Raw genomic sequence first — 24,079 nt, 5'->3', positions numbered from 1 at the left:
GACTGAGCACTAAAAGAAACAAGCATGCCGTGTCCAGTGGTAGCAGAAATGTGAATGCTCTTGCTGTGAACACAACTGGTGATAGTAGTAGGCAGGATTAAATGGGAATGGATGGAAAGACGCACGAGTAACATAACCACTGGCAGGGAACTGCTGGGCTAAATGGCCAGCTTTATGTTCGTAGCCCAAAAGAAATGTGCTTCTTTTCCAGCACCCTCACATCATTCATGTTTTCCCTGAGAGCAGCATTGAACCATCACGAGATAGGGGCAGTAACATCATCCTGCCTCCTGCAGCTGAGGTGGGTACTAAGTGATTCATTGGCGGTGTTATCAGTACATGCCTTAACCGCAGAACACAAAGCATGCTCAACAGTAATTTCATTGGAGGGAGGGAAGCTCTGACACTGATGTTCTTTCCTTATTTTCTTTCATGTAAAACGTGCCCTTGAGAAAACAATCCTTGACACTTAAGGACGGCATTCAAGCAAAGGAGGCAGTGCGGGAGAGGACGCAAGGATGTGATGATTCCTGCATCTGAGGTGGGTAATAAGTGCTTCATTGGCGACGTTATCAATTGGTGCCTTCACTGCAGAACTTAAAAAGGTGTGCGCAACAGTAATTTCAGTGGATGGAGGGAGGCAAGCTCTGACTCTGATTTGCTTTTCTTGTTTTCATGTAAAACATGCCGTCGAGAAAACAATCCTCGAGACTTACGGTCAGCATTCAAGCAACGAAGGCAACTGGATCATGCTGCGGAGCTCATCACGATGTGAAAAGGAACATTGCATTTATGGATGAATTGGGAATGAACATTGGGATGCACTTGGGGAACATTCACCAAGAATAGATTGAGCTCAGACTCTTGTGACTTTGCCTTCTTCACATGGACAATACAGTAGTGGAATAGAGAGCCAAGCTTTTATTCACCACAAGGCTCTCCAGGAACAATCTCTTCAGCTGTGCATAGCAGAGAATCGGCCTGTCTGTCTAACGGGAATGCTGGACACAACACTCATGTATCCATGCACAGCAGTTCCTCAGATACTTAATGAACTTAATAAAACTTTTCAATAATTAAACCCAGAATTGTTGAGGTTTTGTTTTGCATGCTATTTCCCCGACTTTGCAACTGCACTTCAGATATTCAACTATGGTGGGGGGGGGGGGGGGCATAGGGAGGGGTGTTTGAAGAGGGGGAGGGGTGGGGAGTGCGGGGAGGGGTGGGGAGAGGGAACATGCAAAATGCAGGGACCAAACAGTTGCAATGCCTGAAGTACTGAGGAGATTTAGAGAAAGCAACTGGGTAGGGGAGAAAGCAACTGGATTGCGCATCCGCAGCTGGAGGGAACGGCTGAATGGAGAGGGCCGGAAGCGAGAGGCCGTAGAGAGCCGCGGGGAGCGAGCGTGCGAAGACCTTTGTGTCACCGGGTCCAGGGACTGGCCAGTAAGTCTTTTGCTGCACTCCTCTTCCGTTCCGCTGCTCCCCCCCCACTCTCTCCCCTTCCTCCCTCTCCCCCCAGCTCTCCCCCTCCCCCTTCCTTACCCCTCCCTCTCCCTCTTTCACCCCCCCTCCCTCTCCCCCTTTCTCCCCCCTCCCTCTGCCTCTTTCTCCCCCCCTCCCTCTCCCTCCCCCCCTCCCTCTTTCTCCCCCCCTCCCTCTCCCTCTTTCTCCCCCCCTCCCTCTCCCTCTTTCTCCCCCCCCCCTCCCCGGCACCGCTACCGCTGGTCTCCCCGCGCTGCTCTCCCCGGCCCCCGCGCTGATCTCCCCGGCCCCCGCGCTGCTCTCCACGGCCCCCGTGCTGCCTTTCCCGGCCCCCGTGCTGCCTTTCCCGGCCCCCGCGCTGATCTCCCCGGCCCCCGCGCTGCTCTCCACGGCCCCCGTGCTGCCTTTCCCGGCCCCCGCGCTGATCTCCCCGGCCCCCGCGCTGATCTCCCCGGCCCCCGCGCTGCCTTTCCCGGCCCCCGCGCTGATCTCCCCGGCCCCCGCGCTGATCTCCCCGGCCCGCTCCACTCTCTCACTCCGGCCATTGTATTCTGCCACGTGTTTGTTAGGTTTCATCTCTGTGATTTTTTGAATAGCGCCATCTTTGGTCCTGGCAGCTGCAACAGTCGCTGGCTATGACGTTTTCGTGGCACATGCTGCATCTGCGCATGTGCCAAAACAGCGCCACCTACCGATCGCGTTGTCAACAATTGCGGTCATTACTAAAGAATGGCTGTACAATGCCTAAAAGTATTTCAAATTATGACCTAATAGAAATTCTGTCTAAGGGTCACAAAGTATTCCTGGAACAGAATACTGCTTATTTTCTGGATAAAGCTCATTCTTCTTGCCACACTTTTATGTTCCATCAGCTCATAGCAGATCATAGGGTGGCACAGTGGCGCAGTGTTTAGCACCGCAGCCTCACAGCTCCAGGGACCCGGGTTCGATTCTGGGTACTGCCTGTGTGGAGTTTGCAAGTTCTCCCTGTGTCTGCGTGGGTTTTCTCCGGGTGCTCCGGTTTCCTCCCACAAGCCAAAAGACTTGCAGGTTGATAGGTAAATTGGCCATTATAAATTGTCACTAGTATAGGTAGGTGGTAGGGAAATATAGGGACAGGTGGGGATGTTTGGTAGGAATATGGGATTAGTGTAGGATTAGTATAAATGGGTGGTTGATGTTCGGCACAGACTCGGTGGGCCGAAGGGCCTGTTTCAGTGCTGTATCCCTAATCTAATCTCTTGATCTAAGAAGCTTTTTCATAACTTATCTTTCAAAATACATTTTTTCCTGTAAAGTTTTATTACCAATGCAGAATTTTGAAAAAGCAAGAAAATATTGTGTAAAACGTTGATTTTGCTTTTATATATTCATTGCAACAAGAGAGAGAGAGAGAAAGCATAAGAGAATAACAATGGTGGTGATTTTAAATTAAGCCACCCGTTGGGAAACAGACAGGATCAGATTGGCCCCTTTACACCCTGCTCAAATTTACCGAATTGCTGATAATGAAAAGTAAAACTGGGGGGGGGGAGGGGTGAGTTGTAAAGTGGACAACCATTTTACATTTTTGAACCGCACTTTTATTATATTTCTAATTTGCCACAACTTCCACAATAAGGACCAGGAACAGACTGTGCTGGTGCTGGATGACAACTTTACTGATCATGAAGAAAACCTTAATCGAATTTTTGTAGTGGCCACTGAATAGATGAAGGAAATATAGTGAAGTGTTGTATCCGGGGGTGAGTGCTAGATCAGCCTTTGTTATTGGTATATAAATAATTTGAACATGGGTTTAGAGAACAGAATCTCAAAATTTTCTGACGATATAAAAGTAGGAGCTTTGGCAAACATTGGAGAAGACTGTAAAATATGTTAGGAGGACATAGACAGGTTAGTGGAAAGGACATTTGAGGGGGGAGAAATTTGTGATATCATTGAAGAACACCATGTGGGCCACCTAAATAGCTGCCCATAGCATTGCCTGTACCCAGGGAATCAATGTAGTTTACACAAATTTCTCCCCCACTGCAAATTAATGTGAATAAGTTTGAGGTAAGACATCTTGGGAAATAAAACAAGAAATGGGTGAACCACCATTTAAGTTTCAAAACAAGCAATGGAAAGACACTGAACGGTTTGGATGAACAGAGAGATCTAGCAATGCAATTATATAATTCCCTGTCATTTAAAAAGTATTTAGATGAGCACTTGAAATGTCATAGCATACAAGGCTACGAGCCAAGTGCGGGAAAATGGGATTAGATTGGATGGGTGCTTGATGGTCGGCGCAGACGTGTTGGGCCAAAGGGCCTGTTTCTGTGCTGTATAACTCTATGACTTGGTATAGCCATAAAAAAGGCCAAAACAATTTTGGTCTTTATAAATATGGTCATGGTCACACAAAATGGGTGACTGCGAATCAGCAGCCTGTTTTGTACAATGACCAAAAGTCCAGCACATTTCTCCCCCATATTGTCCAGTAGTGAATTACAGTTGCAATACAGATAGAGGAGATAATGTGATTTTCATTTCGAATAACTTTGGATGTGCTTTTGCATGCCCTCCCATCAACAGTTTGCATTACTGCCCATTTTATTACAGCTTCATATTCTTGCTTCTACTTCAGAATATTCCATCATGTCCTGAGGTTTTTTCACATCTCAGCGTATGCATTTTGGAAAGTAGAAATTTCAGACCATATTTTGAGCAAACACAATTTGGTTCACTGTATTCTGAAGCCAGGCAGTTTTCCCCTGTTCTGCATGACCTTAACTAAGAAGCATTGAAACTTCTCACCAGCGTGGGCCTTCTTGCTACAAGGCTGACAGACTGAAGGAATCACTAGCAATGCTACTGAAGCTATAGTTTTCCAAAAGCTTCCTATGCTTTTTGTTTACAGTATATTCTTTGTGCACCGGCTTCCAAGCTTTCTATTTGTAGGTTGATAGTTCCATGTGCTGTAATAAGGACATTTTAAAGTTATTTGTTCTCCTTTAAATCTCATGCAACTCTTAAATGCAAAATTGCTTTGATGCAAAACATGATAACCACAAAATAAAATACTCAGAAAACATCATGATATATATTTAGACATTATGGAGTGAATTAAATGATTTCACTGCCCCAGCACAGTGTTCTGTATAATGGAAAAGTATCTTGGGAATGCAAGTTCAAAGCTCAGTGTACACAATTCATGGCAGCACACATTTTGCTGTCCAGGTCTGAGTCATGTGGCAGAGAATACAGCCATTGGATAATAACTTTTTGATCCAAATACAACTGGCAAGCAAACTTAGGTAAAATCTCTGCGTTAGTCTCAAGACTCACCCTGTTAGAATACCAAACAAAATACAACTAATCCACATTAGGCATCCTTTGCAAGCTAAAACTAACATTAACAATAGTGTACACAAGAAACAACTCACATTCAAGCAGCTTTGATTAGTGGAATATTAATTCATAAAGAATTGGGTTAACGTCCCAACTGGGAACCAGTGAAAGCCTAACAGCACAATTTCCACACAGCATTTATAAAGCAATAGGAGGTCCACTAGAGATCCAAATGCAAATGGAAAAAATGAAGAAAAATACAGTATGAATTCATTAAAAGGCAACATTTTAAATAATGTCAATAACATGCTGAAAATACTCCAGAATATGTGAACATTACAGGTTAGGATTGGCCAACAATAGACACAAACTTTATACATTTTGCTAGATATTTTACCAATCGATTCATGTGAAAACTAAGTTATTAAACATTTAAGAAATGATCTAACAGTCATTGTTTTTTAATAACTGTATTACCAGTCATAAGGTCACTGGCTTTGGACACAATGGGCAGAATTTTAATAAAACTAACCCACTTGCAGTTGGGGTGAGGGGTGGTCGGCAGCAGGTCGGGAACCCAATTGTTGCTGGAGTGAGCATTGAAGTTTCCCGATCAATCACAGAGTGATAATGACCTGCAACTGTCAATGCAAGAATTTCTAGTTTAAAGGGACCTTGACAGGGGTCAGAGTGCCTGAATTCTGCATTGATTCTTGAAGCTTCAGCAACCACCTTCTCCACTAAGACCTCTGGTGTAACATCCAAAAACCACTCTCTCCCATGGTAAGCCATTCTTCACCCTTTCCTAGGTCAGATTCACTTGTAAAACAACTTCCAGCACCTGCTTCAGCCACATTGCACCTTCCCTTTAAAAGGTGCAGGCTACATTTAAGTAGAGCAAGTTACTAATGATATTAGGCCCCTTGCTTATATGCGCAGCCCATGAACAGCGAGGTTCGTGTTGGCTGCATGCAGAAATCATGAAAAGCTCACTATTCACCTTGATGGTTGCAGCCACCACTTTTAATAAGTTCAACATCATCCAAGACAGAACAGTTTTATCACCACACCTGTCACTGGACTCAACATTTACCCTCTCCGTCACTATGGCTGAAGTAAGTAGTATCTACAGGCTGCATTGCAGAAACTCACAAAATCAATTCAACAGCACCTCCTACTCCCAAAATCTCTACTACTGGGAGGACAAGAGCAGCCCCATCACCTGAAATGTTCCTACAAGTCACACATGATCCTGACATGGACACTATCACCATTTTGTCAGTATTGTGTGGTCAATATGCTGAGCTATAGTTATGAAGAAAGTCTCAAAAAATTGGGGCTTTCTTCACTGGAATAGGGAAAGTTAAAGGTGCAATCTAAAATTTACAGAATTATGAAAAGTTTTCATAAGCCCAAATTGTCAAAGATTCTTTCCACCTGTTGGCAAATTGGTTGAAAGATGTCAGTCTCATGGTTATCACGAGAAGAAGGAAGGGGAAAATTCGAAGAGTTATTATTCATAGCTTTATTAAAACAAGGAACATTTTATCACAAGTGGCTATCAAAGGAGCGAGTGAGTTGAAATTTATGTCGCCGTAAAAAATGGCGGCCCGCACATGTGGGCTTTACTCTGCAGAGCCGCCACAATATTAAATGCGGCGGCTCATTTACATGGCCAGAGTGGACCCCCACCCCCCCACCCCCGATGACATGGAGGGGGCAGGTGTTCCATGGCAAGCAACGGCATTGGATGTCATTGAGCAGGCTCCAGCGCCATTTTTAAAGGGCTTCAAGTCCTTCCATTTCATTTACATATTTAACGATAAAGGTATTATGAATTAAATTTTAAAAATTAAATAAATGTTTCCAGCCCCTCTCCCACCCACCCCCAATTAACATACACTTCATTCCATGCCCTCTCCCCACCAAAATACTTACCTTGTGTACCTGACCTTCCCCCCCAAAAAAAGTCACAAACTTTTATCTTTAACCCTTCCCATCATCCCCTCGACCAATCATATTCGTTTGACCCCGCTCTCACCCTCCTGCACTGAATTACTTACCTGCTCCCCCCTCCTGACCAGTGTCCCTCATCGGATTTCCGAACCGAGATCCGAAGGCACGGGAGTGCCGGCCACCGGCTACAATATTGGAGCGGGACGCACGGTGGGAGTGGGTAAGTATTTAATTCATTTATTTTAATAAATTTAAAGATTTACATTGGCCTCCCGCTGCCGAGCAGCAGGGTGGCCGCCACAAGGCCTCTCTGCCGCCGGCACTATCAGGCCAGGCCTTCCAGGCATCGAGGCTCATGTCGGGCCTCTCCCGGAGACATTTTCCGGGCCTCCCTGTCACAACCCCCGACGTTGGGAGCCTGTAAAATCCAGCCCAGTGTAACATTATTTAAAAGGGAATTGGATGGTATTTAAATGAAGAGTTATTAAAGGATATGGGAAAACAGCAAGGAAATGCAATTAAATATCTGCAGTTGAAAAGCTAGTAACAGCACTGGCATGATGGACTGAATGGCCTCCTTTTAACTTTCTAAGAAGAAGCATTCTGCTTCTCTCAGTACTGATCACATTAGCAACAAGGGTTTTTTTTAAATTTCCCAAACCAAATAACACAAATCTATGTGGTTCCATTTGTGTAATCTTTCAGTGACCTCCATGTATGTGGAAGCTTGCTTTGAATATTTAATTGGGGAACCATGGAAGTTCTAACAAGGATAAATGTGCCCTCCAAGTCAGTGATGGCCAACAGCCACTAACACATAAAAAACAAAATCTTTCCCTATAATGTCATCATGACAAATGATTACAAAGCACTTCCACTGATTTTTCTGCTATATCACCGACAATAATATTTATTAATAAAACAATTTTATCCTTTGATACACTATATAATGCATGTAATTCATTGAATTCATTGTAGGCAGCAGTATGTTGTGACAGATACTCCACTCATTAGGTTGTCCATACACTGCTCATGGCTTTGTCACCTGTCAGTTAAAAGACTCACTATTCCCAAATTAATTTTGTGTGATTATTGGGTGTAATTGGGCTAAATCTCAATAAAAGCCTCTTCATCCAACAAATTAATTGTTAGCCAAGTTTACCGTTTATGTAAAAGCAAAATACTGCGGATGCTGGAAATCTGAAACAAAAACAAGAAATGCTGGATTCACTCAGCAGGTCTGGCAGCATCTGTGGAAAGAGAAGCAGAGTTAACGTTTCGGGTCAGTGACCCTTCTTCGGAACTGACAAATATTAGAAAAGTCACAGATTATAAACAAGTGAGGTGGGGGTTGGGCAAGAGATAACAAAGGAAAAGGTGCAGATTGGACCAGGCCACATAGCTGACCAAAAGGTCATGGAGCAAAGGCAAACAATATGTTAATGGTGTGTTGAAAGACAAAGCATTAGTACAGATTAGGTGTGAATATACTGAATATTGAACATCAGCAAGTGCAAACCTGAAGAAAAACAACCTGAAAAAAACAGTGGGTGAGCAAACTGAACAAACTAAGATGAACTGAAATAAATACAAAAAAAGATTGTAAAAAATGTAAAAAGGAATGCCAAAAAAAAAAAAAAAAAGGGAAGAAAAAATAACTAAAAATGAAAGTAAAGTGGGGGGCTGTCATGCTCTGAAATTATTGAACTCAATGTTCAGACCGGCAGGCTGTAATGTGCCTAATCGGTAGATGAGATGCTGTTCCTCGAGCTTGCGTTGATGTTCACTGGAACACTGCAGCAATCCCAGGACAGAGATGTGAGCATGAGAGCAGGGGGGAGTGTTGAAATGGCAAGCAACCGGAAGCTCAGGGTCCTGCTTGCGGACTGAGCGGAGATGTTCCGCAAAGCGGTCACCCAGTCTGCGCTTGGTCTCCCCAATGTAGAGGAGACCACACTGTGAGCAGCGAATACAGTATACTACATTGAAAGAAGTACAAGTAAATCGCTGCTTCACCTGAAAGGAGTGTTTGGGGCCTGGGATAGTGAGGAGAGAGGAGGTAAAGGGGCAGGTATTACACCTCCTGTGATTGCAAGGGAAGGTGCCCTGGGACGGGGACGAGGTGGTGGGGGTAATGGAGGAGTGGACCAGGGTGTCGCGGAGGGAACGATCCCTTCGGAATGCTGACAGGGGAAGGGAGGGGAAGATGCGACTGGTAGTGGCATCACGCTGGAGGTGGCGAAAATGGCGGAGGATGATCCTTTGGATATGGAGGCTGGTGGGATGAAAAGTGAGGACAAGGGGAACCCTGTCACGGTTCTGGGAGGGAGGGGAAGGGGTGAGGGTAGAGGTGCGGGGAATGGGTCGGACACGGTTGAGGGCCCTGTCAACCACAGTGGGGGGAAATCCTCGGTTGAGGAAAAAGGAGGTCATATCAGAAGCACCGTCATGGAAGGTAGCATCATCAGAGCAGATGCGTCGGAGACGGAGAAACTGGGAGAATGGAATGGAGTCCTTACAGGAGGTAGGGTGTGAAGAAGTGTAGTCGAGGTAGCTGTGGGAGTCAGTGGGCTTATAATGGATATTGGTAGACAACCTATCCCCAGAGATGGAGACAGAGAAGTCGAGGAAGGGAAGGGAAGTGTCAGAGATGGACCATGTAAAGGTGAGAGAAGGGTGGAAATTGGAAGCAAAGTTGATAAAGTTTTCTAGTTCAGGGCGGGAGCAGGAAACGGCACCGATACAGTCATCAATGTACCGGAAAAAGAGTTGGGGGAGGGGGCCTGAGTAGGACTGGAACAAAGAATGCTCGACATATCCCACAAAAAGACAGGCATAACTAGGACCCATGCGGGTACCCATAGCGACACCTTTTACTTGAAGGAAATGCATGGAGTTGAAGGAGAAGTTGTTCAATGTGAGAACAAGTTCAGCCAGGCGGAGGAGGGTGTTGGTGGATGGGGACTGGTTGGGCCTCTGTTCCAGGAAGAAGCGGAGAGCCCTCAAACCATCCTGGTGGGGGATGGAGGTGTAGAGCGATTGGACGTCCATAGTGAAGAGGAGGCGGTTGGGACCAGGAAACTGGAAATTGTCAAAATGACGTAGGGCGTCAGAAGAGTCACGGATGTAGGTGGGAAGAGACTGGACCAGCGGAGAAAAGAGAGAGTCTAGATAGGAAGAAATAAGTTCAGTTGGGCAGGAGCAGGCTGACACAATGGGTCTGCCGGGACAGTCCTGTTTGTGGATTTTGGGAAGGAGGTAGAAGCGGGCTGTCCGGGGTTGCGGGACTATGAGGTTGGAAGCTGTAGAGGGAAGATCTCCAGAGGAGATGAGGTCAGTGACAGTCCTTTGGACGGTGGCTTGATGTTCGGTGGTGGGGTCATGGTCCAGAGGGAGGTAGGAAGAGGTGTCTGTGAGTTGGCGTTGAGCTTCTGCAAGGTAGAGGTCGGTACGCCATACAACAACAGCACCACCCTTGTCTGCAGGTTTGATGACCATGTCGGGGTTAGACCTGAGAGAACGGAGTGCCTCAAGTTCAGAGGGGGACAGGTTAGAGTGAGTGAGGGGGGCAGAGAAATTGAGACGACCAATGTCTCGCCGACAGTTTTCAATGAAGAGATCAAGAGCGGGTAAGAGGCCAGGGTGAGGGGTCCAGGTAGAGGGAGAATGCTGGAGGCGGGTGAATGGGTCTGCTGGTCGGGGGGAGGACTCCTGGTCGAAGAAGTGAGCCCGGAGGCGGAGGCGACGGAAGAAGAGCTCAACGTCATGCCGAGCGCGAAATTCATTGAGGTGGGGGCGTAAGGGGATAAAACTGAGACCTTTGCTGAGTACAGAACGCTCAGCATCAGAGAGGGGGAGGTCAGAGGGTATAGTGAATACACGGCAAGGGGTCAGATCAGAAGGGGTGGGGTCAGAGGGAAGTGAAGCGGAAGGAGGATCTGGAGGGGCATTAGTCCCCATCAGCTGCTGGAGCTTGCGTTCCTTAACACCTGAAAGGAAGAAAAAAAGTTTTTTGTTAATGCGTCGGATGAGACGTAAGATGAGATGAAACTGCGGAGTAGAACAAATTTGAGATAAGGTGAGACGGTGCTGCTGGAGAGAGAGGTCCAGTGTGTGCATATGGCGGCGCATAGCACTGAGTGTGGATCTCAGGATGCGGCGAGAGTAGCAGTCCGAGGAACGTTGTATTTCTCGGAGATACCTGTGATCCTGGGTGGTTTCAAAGCATGATGGGTGAAACTGCAGTTGGAATCCACGTGGAATCAGTCGGAGCCGGAGACAGTCACTGAGGAAGGAGATGTGGCTGTGAAAACGGGTTTTGGTAGATACCTTATCAAACACCAGGAGGGAAATAGAAAGCAATGAAGGTGAACAAGGTAAAAGAGACAAACGAAAATCCCGTCGGAGAGAAGAGCAGAACTTCTTCAAGGTAGGCATTCCTGGAAGAGAAGTGGCAGTGAATTAAACACTAAAATAAAAGCAAAATACTGCGGATGCTGGAAATCTGAAACAAAAACAAGAAATGCTGGATTCACTCAGCAGGTCTGGCAGCATCTGTGGAAAGAGAAGCAGAGTTAACGTTTCGGGTCAGTGACCCTTCTTCGGAACTGACAAATATTAGAAAAGTCACAGATTATAAACAAGTGAGGTGGGGGTTGGGCAAGAGATAACAAAGGAAAAGGTGCAGATTGGACCAGGCCACATAGCTGACCAAAAGGTCATGGAGCAAAGGCAAACAATATGTTAATGGTGTGTTGAAAGACAAAGCATTAGTACAGATTAGGTGTGAATATACTGAATATTGAACATCAGCAAGTGCAAACCTGAAGAAAAACAACCTGAAAAAAACAGTGGGTGAGCAAACTGAACAAACTAAGATGAACTGAAATAAATACAAAAAAAGATTGTAAAAAATGTAAAAAGGAATGCCAAAAAAAAAAAAAAAAGGGAAGAAAAAATAACTAAAAATGAAAGTAAAGTGGGGGGCTGTCATGCTCTGAAATTATTGAACTCAATGTTCAGACCGGCAGGCTGTAATGTGCCTAATCGGTAGATGAGATGCTGTTCCTCGAGCTTGCGTTGATGTTCACTGGAACACTGCAGCAATCCCAGGACAGAGATGTGAGCATGAGAGCAGGGGGGAGTGTTGAAATGGCAAGCAACCGGAAGCTCAGGGTCCTGCTTGCGGACTGAGCGGAGATGTTCCGCAAAGCGGTCACCCAGTCTGCGCTTGGTCTCCCCAATGTAGAGGAGACCACACTGTGAGCAGCGAATACAGTATACTACATTGAAAGAAGTACAAGTAAATCGCTGCTTCACCTGAAAGGAGTGTTTGGGGCCTGGGATAGTGAGGAGAGAGGAGGTAAAGGGGCAGGTATTACACCTCCTGCGATTGCAAGGGAAGGTGCCCTGGGACGGGGACGAGGTGGTGGGGGTAATGGAGGAGTGGACCAGGGTGTCGCGGAGGGAACGATCCCTTCGGAATGCTGACAGGGGAAGGGAGGGGAAGATGCGACTGGTAGTGGCATCACGCTGGAGGTGGCGAAAATGGCGGAGGATGATCCTTTGGATATGGAGGCTGGTGGGATGAAAAGTGAGGACAAGGGGAACCCTGTCACGGTTCTGGGAGGGAGGGGAAGGGGTGAGGGTAGAGGTGCGGGGAATGGGTCGGACACGGTTGAGGGCCCTGTCAACCACAGTGGGGGGAAATCCTCGGTTGAGGAAAAAGGAGGTCATATCAGAAGCACCGTCATGGAAGGTAGCATCATCAGAGCAGATGCGTCGGAGACGGAGAAACTGGGAGAATGGAATGGAGTCCTTACAGGAGGTAGGGTGTGAAGAAGTGTAGTCGAGGTAGCTGTGGGAGTCAGTGGGCTTATAATGGATATTGGTAGACAACCTATCCCCAGAGATGGAGACAGAGAAGTCGAGGAAGGGAAGGGAAGTGTCAGAGATGGACCATGTAAAGGTGAGAGAAGGGTGGAAATTGGAAGCAAAGTTGATAAAGTTTTCTAGTTCAGGGCGGGAGCAGGAAACGGCACCGATACAGTCATCAATGTACCGGAAAAAGAGTTGGGGGAGGGGGCCTGAGTAGGACTGGAACAAAGAATGCTCGACATATCCCACAAAAAGACAGGCATAACTAGGACCCATGCGGGTACCCATAGCGACACCTTTTACTTGAAGGAAATGCATGGAGTTGAAGGAGAAGTTGTTCAATGTGAGAACAAGTTCAGCCAGGCGGAGGAGGGTGTTGGTGGATGGGGACTGGTTGGGCCTCTGTTCCAGGAAGAAGCGGAGAGCCCTCAAACCATCCTGGTGGGGGATGGAGGTGTAGAGCGATTGGACGTCAAGCCACCGTCCAAAGGACTGTCACTGACCTCATCTCCTCTGGAGATCTTCCCTCTACAGCTTCCAACCTCATAGTCCCGCAACCCCGGACAGCCCGCTTCTACCTCCTTCCCAAAATCCACAAACAGGACTGTCCCGGCAGACCCATTGTGTCAGCCTGCTCCTGCCCAACTGAACTTATTTCTTCCTATCTAGACTCTCTCTTTTCTCCGCTGGTCCAGTCTCTTCCCACCTACATCCGTGACTCTTCTGACGCCCTACGTCATTTTGACAATTTCCAGTTTCCTGGTCCCAACCGCCTCCTCTTCACTATGGACGTCCAATCGCTCTACACCTCCATCCCCCACCAGGATGGTTTGAGGGCTCTCCGCTTCTTCCTGGAACAGAGGCCCAACCAGTCCCCATCCACCAACACCCTCCTCCGCCTGGCTGAACTTGTTCTCACATTGAACAACTTCTCCTTCAACTCCATGCATTTCCTTCAAGTAAAAGGTGTCGCTATGGGTACCCGCATGGGTCCTAGTTATGCCTGTCTTTTTGTGGGATATGTCGAGCATTCTTTGTTCCAGTCCTACTCAGGCCCCCTCCCCCAACTCTTTTTCCGGTACATTGATGACTGTATCGGTGCCGTTTCCTGCTCCCGCCCTGAACTAGAAAACTTTATCAACTTTGCTTCCAATTTCCACCCTTCTCTCACCTTTACATGGTCCATCTCTGACACTTCCCTTCCCTTCCTCGACTTCTCTGTCTCCATCTCTGGGGATAGGTTGTCTACCAATATCCATTATAAGCCCACTGACTCCCACAGCTACCTCGACTACACTTCTTCACACCCTACCTCCTGTAAGGACTCCATTCCATTCTCCCAGTTTCTCCGTCTCCGACGCATCTGCTCTGATGATGCTACCTTCCATGACGGTGCTTCTGATATGACCTCCTTTTTCCTCAACCGAGGATTTCCCCCCACTGTGGTTGACAGGGCCCTCAACCGTGTCCGACCCATTCCCCGCACCTCTACCCTCACCCCTTCCCCTCCCTCCCAGAACCGTGACAGGGTTCCCCTTGTCCTCACTTTTCATCCCACCAGCCTCCATATCCAAAGGATCATCCTCCGCCATTTTCGCCACCTCCAGCGTGATGCCACTACCAGTCGCATCTTCCCCTCCCTTCCCCTGTCAGCATTCCGAAGGGATCGTTCCCTCCGCGACACCCTGGTCCACTCCTCCATTACCCCCACCACCTCGTCCCCGTCCCAGGGCACCTTCCCTTGCAATCGCAGGAGGTGTAATACCTGCCCCTTTACCTCCTCTCTCCTCACTATCCCAGGCCCCAAACACTCCTTTCAGGTGAAGCAGCGATTTACTTGTACTTCTTTCAATGTAGTATACTGTATTCGCTGCTCACAGTGTGGTCTCCTCTACATTGGGGAGACCAAGCGCAGACTGGGTGACCGCTTTGCGGAACATCTCCGCTCAGTCCGCAAGCAGGACCCTGAGCTTCCGGTTGCTTGCCATTTCAACACTCCCCCCTGCTCTCATGCTCACATCTCTGTCCTGGGATTGCTGCAGTGTTCCAGTGAACATCAACGCAAGCTCGAGGAACAGCATCTCATCTACCGATTAGGCACATTACAGCCTGCCGGTCTGAACATTGAGTTCAATAATTTCAGAGCATGACAGCCCCCCACTTTACTTTCATTTTTAGTTATTTTTTCTTCCCTTTTTTTTTTTTTTTGGCATTCCTTTTTACATTTTTTACAATCTTTTTTTGTATTTATTTCAGTTCATCTTAGTTTGTTCAGTTTGCTCACCCACTGTTTTTTTCAGGTTGTTTTTCTTCAGGTTTGCACTTGCTGATGTTCAATATTCAGTATATTCACACCTAATCTGTACTAATGCTTTGTCTTTCAACACACCATTAACATATTGTTTGCCTTTGCTCCATGACCTTTTGGTCAGCTATGTGGCCTGGTCCAATCTGCACCTTTTCCTTTGTTATCTCTTGCCCAACCCCCACCTCACTTGTTTATAATCTGTGACTTTTCTAATATTTGTCAGTTCCGAAGAAGGGTCACTGACCCGAAACGTTAACTCTGCTTCTCTTTCCACAGATGCTGCCAGACCTGCTGAGTGAATCCAGCATTTCTTGTTTTTGTTTCAGATTTCCAGCATCCGCAGTATTTTGCTTTTATTTTAGTGTTTAATTCACTGCCACTTCTCTTCCAGGAATGCCTACCTTGAAGAAGTTCTGCTCTTCTCTCCGACGGGATTTTCGTTTGTCTCTTTTACCTTGTTCACCTTCATTGCTTTCTATTTCCCTCCTGGTGTTTGATAAGGTATCTACCAAAACCCGTTTTCACAGCCACATCTCCTTCCTCAGTGACTGTCTCCGGCTCCGACTGATTCCACGTGGATTCCAACTGCAGTTTCACCCATCATGCTTTGAAACCACCCAGGATCACAGGTATCTCCGAGAAATACAACGTTCCTCGGACTGCTACTCTCGCCGCATCCTGAGATCCACACTCAGTGCTATGCGCCGCCATATGCACACACTGGACCTCTCTCTCCAGCAGCACCGTCTCACCTTATCTCAAATTTGTTCTACTCCGCAGTTTCATCTCATCTTACGTCTCATCCGACGCATTAACAAAAAACTTTTTTTCTTCCTTTCAGGTGTTAAGGAACGCAAGCTCCAGCAGCTGATGGGGACTAATGCCCCTCCAGATCCTCCTTCCGCTTCACTTCCCTCTGACCCCACCCCTTCTGATCTGACCCCTTGCCGTGTATTCACTATACCCTCTGACCTCCCCCTCTCTGATGCTGAGCGTTCTGTACTCAGCAAAGGTCTCAGTTTTATCCCCTTACGCCCCCACCTCAATGAATTTCGCGCTCGGCATGACGTTGAGCTCTTCTTCCGTCGCCTCCGCCTCCGGGCTCACTTCTTCGACCAGGAGTCCTCCCCCCGACCAGCAGACCCATTCACCCGCCTCCAGCATTCTCCCTCTACCTGGACCCCTCACCCTGGCCTCTTACCCGCTCTTGATCTCTTCATTGAAAACTGTCGGCGAGACATTGGTCGTCTCAATTTCTCTGCCCCCCTCACTCACTCTAACCTGTCCCCCTCTGAACTTGAGGCACTCCGTTCTCTCAGGTCTAACCCCGACATGGTCATCAAACCTGCAGACAAGGGTGGTGCTGTTGTTGTATGGCGTACCGACCTCTACCTTGCAGAAGCTCAACGCCAACTCACAGACACCTCTTCCTACCTCCCTCTGGACCATGACCCCACCACCGAACATCAAGCCACCGTCCAAAGGACTGTCACTGACCTCATCTCCTCTGGAGATCTTCCCTCTACAGCTTCCAACCTCATAGTCCCGCAACCCCGGACAGCCCGCTTCTACCTCCTTCCCAAAATCCACAAACAGGACTGTCCCGGCAGACCCATTGTGTCAGCCTGCTCCTGCCCAACTGAACTTATTTCTTCCTATCTAGACTCTCTCTTTTCTCCGCTGGTCCAGTCTCTTCCCACCTACATCCGTGACTCTTCTGACGCCCTACGTCATTTTGACAATTTCCAGTTTCCTGGTCCCAACCGCCTCCTCTTCACTATGGACGTCCAATCGCTCTACACCTCCATCCCCCACCAGGATGGTTTGAGGGCTCTCCGCTTCTTCCTGGAACAGAGGCCCAACCAGTCCCCATCCACCAACACCCTCCTCCGCCTGGCTGAACTTGTTCTCACATTGAACAACTTCTCCTTCAACTCCATGCATTTCCTTCAAGTAAAAGGTGTCGCTATGGGTACCCGCATGGGTCCTAGTTATGCCTGTCTTTTTGTGGGATATGTCGAGCATTCTTTGTTCCAGTCCTACTCAGGCCCCCTCCCCCAACTCTTTTTCCGGTACATTGATGACTGTATCGGTGCCGTTTCCTGCTCCCGCCCTGAACTAGAAAACTTTATCAACTTTGCTTCCAATTTCCACCCTTCTCTCACCTTTACATGGTCCATCTCTGACACTTCCCTTCCCTTCCTCGACTTCTCTGTCTCCATCTCTGGGGATAGGTTGTCTACCAATATCCATTATAAGCCCACTGACTCCCACAGCTACCTCGACTACACTTCTTCACACCCTACCTCCTGTAAGGACTCCATTCCATTCTCCCAGTTTCTCCGTCTCCGACGCATCTGCTCTGATGATGCTACCTTCCATGACGGTGCTTCTGATATGACCTCCTTTTTCCTCAACCGAGGATTTCCCCCCACTGTGGTTGACAGGGCCCTCAACCGTGTCCGACCCATTCCCCGCACCTCTACCCTCACCCCTTCCCCTCCCTCCCAGAACCGTGACAGGGTTCCCCTTGTCCTCACTTTTCATCCCACCAGCCTCCATATCCAAAGGATCATCCTCCGCCATTTTCGCCACCTCCAGCGTGATGCCACTACCAGTCGCATCTTCCCCTCCCTTCCCCTGTCAGCATTCCGAAGGGATCGTTCCCTCCGCGACACCCTGGTCCACTCCTCCATTACCCCCACCACCTCGTCCCCGTCCCAGGGCACCTTCCCTTGCAATCGCAGGAGGTGTAATACCTGCCCCTTTACCTCCTCTCTCCTCACTATCCCAGGCCCCAAACACTCCTTTCAGGTGAAGCAGCGATTTACTTGTACTTCTTTCAATGTAGTATACTGTATTCGCTGCTCACAGTGTGGTCTCCTCTACATTGGGGAGACCAAGCGCAGACTGGGTGACCGCTTTGCGGAACATCTCCGCTCAGTCCGCAAGCAGGACCCTGAGCTTCCGGTTGCTTGCCATTTCAACACTCCCCCCTGCTCTCATGCTCACATCTCTGTCCTGGGATTGCTGCAGTGTTCCAGTGAACATCAACGCAAGCTCGAGGAACAGCATCTCATCTACCGATTAGGCACATTACAGCCTGCCGGTCTGAACATTGAGTTCAATAATTTCAGAGCATGACAGCCCCCCACTTTACTTTCATTTTTAGTTATTTTTTCTTCCCTTTTTTTTTTTTTTTTGGCATTCCTTTTTACATTTTTTACAATCTTTTTTTGTATTTATTTCAGTTCATCTTAGTTTGTTCAGTTTGCTCACCCACTGTTTTTTTCAGGTTGTTTTTCTTCAGGTTTGCACTTGCTGATGTTCAATATTCAGTATATTCACACCTAATCTGTACTAATGCTTTGTCTTTCAACACACCATTAACATATTGTTTGCCTTTGCTCCATGACCTTTTGGTCAGCTATGTGGCCTGGTCCAATCTGCACCTTTTCCTTTGTTATCTCTTGCCCAACCCCCACCTCACTTGTTTATAATCTGTGACTTTTCTAATATTTGTCAGTTCCGAAGAAGGGTCACTGACCCGAAACGTTAACTCTGCTTCTCTTTCCACAGATGCTGCCAGACCTGCTGAGTGAATCCAGCATTTCTTGTTTTTGTTTACCGTTTATGTGATTTGTTAGCTGATTGCTGTCATGAAGATGCTGAATTTTATGTATCTTTACAATTACATAGTTTTAAATTAAAATTATATTCAGCACAATACTAAGGGATTAAACCATTGGCTGGGATTTATGCATGTCTGGTGGTACATGATGGAGATCAGGAAGCACCTACGTGTAAGCCTGATCTGTTCTAAGTTAGCCATACTCGCCTGGAGCAGTGATGAGAATGCTATAATAAAAACAAGAAATGCTGGAACCACTCAGCAGGTCGGAATGATGGAATCCGATGAAGGGTCACTGACCCGAAACATCAACTCTGCTTCTCTTTCCACAGATGCTGCCAGACCTGCTGAGTGGTTCCAGCATTTCTTGTTTTTATTTCAGATTTCCAGCATCCGCAGTATTTTGCTTTTATATGAGAATGCTATAGTTGGCCCCATCTTCCTGCTGCTAAGATGTGGGAAATGAAATTAGCAATGGTTGTCCTGCCTAATTGTTTACCTGTACCCACTTCCCACCCATGCCCCACAGACATTTGGACAATGCATTTCTATAAACATTGGTGAAAGTTCTCCGAGGATAGATTTTTCAGTTTGGGTGCAGTTTACACCTGAATAGTTTTTAGGCCAATGTTAGACACTTTGGGCTGAATTTTACAGACCCTCCAACGTCAGGGGTTGTGGCAGGGGGGGGCCGGAAAATGCTTCCTAATGGGGGCTGCCATGCACCCCGACGCCAGGAAGGCCTGGCCCGATATTGTCAGCGGCAGCGAGGCCTCATAGCGGCTTTGCCGCAACTTGGCGATGGGACGGCATTTAAATATTTAAATTAAAGTCAATGAATTAATGAGACCTACGTTCCTGCCCTCTATCCCGGTGTGATCTTCGTGCCACTGGCCAGCACCCCCGCACCTTCGGATCCCCACCTGGGGAACTGAGGGGGAACACTGGTGGAGAGGGGGGGAGGAGGTAAATTTCTCAGTGCGGGGTGGGGGGAGAGCGGTGGGGAGCAGGGTCAAAGTAATATCTTTGGTGTAGGGGATGGTGAGAAGGGTTATAGTTTAAAGTTTATGTATTCTGTGGGGGGAAGGTCAGGTGGACAAGGGAAGTGTCTTGTGGGGAGAGGGCAAATAATTTGTTAAATTGTTATTGAGGTGTTTGGGAGAGGGGCAGAATAAATGAATTTAAGCTTATTATATTAAATGTCTCTTGAGATATTTAAATGTAACGGTAGAGCTCGAAGTCCTTTAAAAATGGCATCAGCGCCTTTGCACAGGCAGCTGACGCCATTGCTGGGGACGGACAGCCCACCCCATCCACGACATTGGGAGGGGAGGAGTCTGCACCGGCGATTTAAATGAGCTGCTGCATGGAAGATTGCGGTAGCTCTGCGACATGTGGCTCGCATGGGCGGGCCACCATTGTTTTCGCCTGCCGATTTCGGCAGCGGTGTGATGAAACATAGGTATAATAGGCTTAATTAGGTAGAAGTTAGATATAATTAATACATTATACCTTTTAGAATTAAAGATTGAATAAATGGTCAGTTTTCAAGACTCACTGACGTTCACTTTTAAATGCAGAGTTAAAAATCCATAAACATCCCTGTTACAATAGAATGTGAACCTGAAACACCTTTTAAGTTAAAAAATCCACTCCAAGGTCTCTGTTACAATGGAATTAGAAGATGAAACACACCGAGACATGCAATGTGAGGTCGGTACTGATAACTATAAACTTAATTAGTTGATAGTATTCGTCATATAGACAGACTGACTTAAAAGGATGGTACAAGGTACCATAAAAGGACAATTACAGATGATAAATCACAAAATGGAATGGTACTTACAAAAACAGATGCCATGTAAACCCAATTGGAAACATTTTGACCTGGTAAAAGCTCACAACTTCTCTTAGTAATCTTTGATATTGTAGTATACTTAGCCATTTAAAGTGTATTGCATGTTCAATTCTTTAATGAATATATAAAAGTTAATAAATCATCTCATGTAGTATTCTTTATACAACTACAAGAATCCCATCTCTGTGTCTCCTTAAGTGGGGAGATACTTATTGAAGAGAGTTTCCCAGTTTCCCAGACCCTTATAATATCTGGGATATTTATGACTTCATTATAATTATTAAAATTATCCAAAGGGTAGTAATATTCTCTGTTAGTTTTCTTTCTTTGAGGGAAGACTAGTTCAGTTCTTCAGACCCAAACAAGTGTCTGTAGGAATCTGTCTTGTTTGAACTCAATTAAAGGAGACTCATAGGGATGTATGCTTGATTTGGTTTAATCCCTATATGGGGTTAAAATAATAAATGACTTCAGTGGGAATATAAATTTCAGCCCTTTTGATGTCAAAGGCTCAATTTTAAACTTTGGGTGACCAACTTGTGGAACACTCCATCCAGTCATCCATGGCAAAGTGGTGGCCGAAGGCCCGGGCCTCGTTTACATCAGGCCTGCAAGCTGGGCAATGTCAGACCATACTGGGACTGCCAGCAGAGTTAGTGTGTGGAGGAGTCGAGGGCGGGGTCCTAGGATCCTAGGTGGTAGACCTTGGCCATAAAGTGTTTGGGGATATACTAAGGCCATGAAAGTCATTGTCTATTGACTATATCTTGACTATTCCAATGCATTCCTGCCTGGTCTCCCATATTCTACCCTCCGTAAACTTAAGGTCATCTAAAGCTACCTGTGTCTTAACTCACACCGAGTCTAGTTCACCTATCCCCCCCTGTGCTCGCTGACTTACATTCGTTCCCGGTCAAGCAATATCTTGATTTTCTGATTCACATCCTTGTTTTCAAATCCCTCCATAAATTTGCCCCTCTTTATCTCTGTAACCTCCTCCAGCCCCACAACCCTTCAAGATATCTGCAGTTATCTGTGAGGCAATTCTGGCCTTTTGAGCATCCCTGATTTTTATTGCTCCACCATTGTTGGCCATGCCTTCAGCTACCTAGGTCCTAAGCTCCAGGAGTCCCTCCCTACACCTCTCTGCCTCTCCACCACACTTTCGTCCTTTAAGACACTCCTTAAAATCTGCCTCTTTGACAAAGCTTTTGGTCATCTGACTTAATATCTCCTTATGTGGCTCAGTGTCATACTTTGTTTTATCATGCTCTGTAAAGTGTCTTGGGACGTTTTATTGTGTTAAATGTACTATATAAAAGACAGAGGCGCAAGGGGAGAGCCAACTGTGCAACAGCCCCAACAAACAAATTTCTCTGCAGCACAATATAAGTTGTTGTTGTAGTAGTTTAATTGCAGGCCTTTCTTTCGTTTTTCAGGAGCCCTAATTATTTTTGTGGGACCTGGAGGAGTACTCCTATGACAATAAAAACAGAAAATGCTGGAAAGACTCAGCAGGTCTGGCAGCATCTGTGAAGAGAGAAGCAGCGTTAACATTTCAGGTCTGTGACCTTTCATCAGAACTGTCCCTTTTACCTCCTCTCCCCTCACTATCCCAGGCCCCAAACACTCTTTCCAGGTGAAACAGCAATTTACTTGTACTTCTTTCAATTTAGTATACTGTATTCACAGCTCACAATGTGGTACGGGCAGCACAGTGGTGCAGTGGTTAGCACTGCAGCCTCACAGCTCCAGGGACCCGGGTTCAATTCTGGGTACTGCCTGTGTGGAGTTTGCAAGTTCTCCCTGTGTCTGTGTGGGTTTTTACCGGGTGCTCCGGTTTCCTCCCACAGCCAAAGACTTGCAGGTGATAGGTAAATTGGCCGTTGTAAATTGCCCCTAGTGTAGGTAGATGGTAGGGAATACGGGATTACTGGAGGGTTAGTATAAATGGGTGGTTGTTGGGCAGCACAGACTCGGTGGACCGAAAGGCCTGTTTCAGTGCTGTATCTAGTGGGAGGGAAATTGGAGCTTGAGGGGAGGAGATGGGTCGGGAGTTGGAGGCCTTGGTGGTGAGATTGGAGGCTGAGGGAAGAAGATCAGAGGTCAAGGGGCATCAGAGGTCAAGGGGAGATTGTAGACCTCAGGGGGGAGGTCAGGAGAGATTGGAAAGGTCGGCAGGGAGCCCAGTGCAGGGTTTGGCACTTACCTCCTGGATCCAACAATCCTCGCCTCCCAGGAAATTTAGCTATCCAGAGTTAAATTCAAAATGGTGCATAAAATGAGGCACACAGCCTCATTATAACATTCAAATTGCCAACCCTCTTCCTGGGAACTGGTTTGCTTCCCGCCCCCATCCTGCCTCTGTTAAAACTGGAAGCGGGTGTGTGGAGGCAGTTTGGGGTCGAGATTTAGATTTTTACCACCTTAACCTCCCACCCAACCCAAATGCACCATTTTGGGATTAAAATCCCCCCCTTACTGTCCAGTTTAACAGATGAAGATTAAGATAGAGAGGGCTTCAAGAAGCTGTAGAACTATACACCAGTCTGAGTTACCATCTCAGGAAAGGAAGAGAGAGGGAAATCTAAACAGAAAATTGTAGGGGAAAGGAAAATAACTGAGGGATTCTGGAACATTGTTGTAAGCATTGGCATATCTGTGATACTTGCCAACTCTGGAAATTTGAGGTAAGTCCCTCTTGTGAAGTTATTTGTCCTATATCACATCACCAGATCAGGACATATCTCATGTTATTGTTCAATATCACACACCAATTCAGGACATATATTCTCTAAGTGCTCAGTATCTCACACCAGCTCAGGACCTATCTGTTGTTTTTCACACAAACGCAGGGTACATCTGCTCTAATTAATCACTAGCTCACTTTAGACAATAAAAAAGAAAAAAGCACAGATGGTTCAGAAGAATCTATTTGAGTAAATATTTTTCTTTTGTGGATCATTTAATCTTATTACACAACACAGTGTATTTCAAGAATCGTGGACTGAATGTTCTGTTATTTCTGTTAAATTTAGTTCAAATGGTACAGTCACCTTAAGGAATTGATTCTGTAGAACTAACTGTAGAATACTAAAAAAAGGAGGACTAAATTTATCATCAAAAACACTGCATTCAGAGGGAAATTGACACAGATGTAGCCAAGAATAGAAAGTCAATGTTTTTGTGTCATCTAATAAAAGTACTGAATTATCCACAGCTTAATTGCGTGCAATTCTGGTCGCCACACTACCAGAAGGACGTGGAGGCTTTGGAGAGGGTACAGAAGAGGTTTACCAGGATGTTGCCTGGTCTGGAGGGCATTAGCTATGAGGAGAGGTTGGATAAATTCAGATTGTTTTCACTGGAACGACGGAAGTGGAGGGGCGACATGATAGAGGATTAGAAAGTTATGAGTGGCATGGACAGAGTGGATAGTCAGAAGCTTCTCCCCAGGGTGGAAGAGTCAGTTACTAGGGGACATAGGTTTAAGGTGCGAGGGGCAAAGTTTAGAGGGGATGTGCAAGGCAAGTTCTTTACACAGAGGGTGGTGAGTGCCTGGAACTTGCTGCCGGGGGAGGTGGTGGAAGCAGGTACGATAGTGACGTTTAAGAGGCATCTTGACAAA

Source organism: Heterodontus francisci, chromosome 2, assembly GCF_036365525.1.
Source record: "Heterodontus francisci isolate sHetFra1 chromosome 2, sHetFra1.hap1, whole genome shotgun sequence".
Lineage (NCBI taxonomy): Eukaryota > Metazoa > Chordata > Chondrichthyes > Heterodontiformes > Heterodontidae > Heterodontus > Heterodontus francisci.
The sequence above is the reverse complement of the archived record's forward strand: the minus strand, read 5'-3'. Positions refer to the sequence as shown.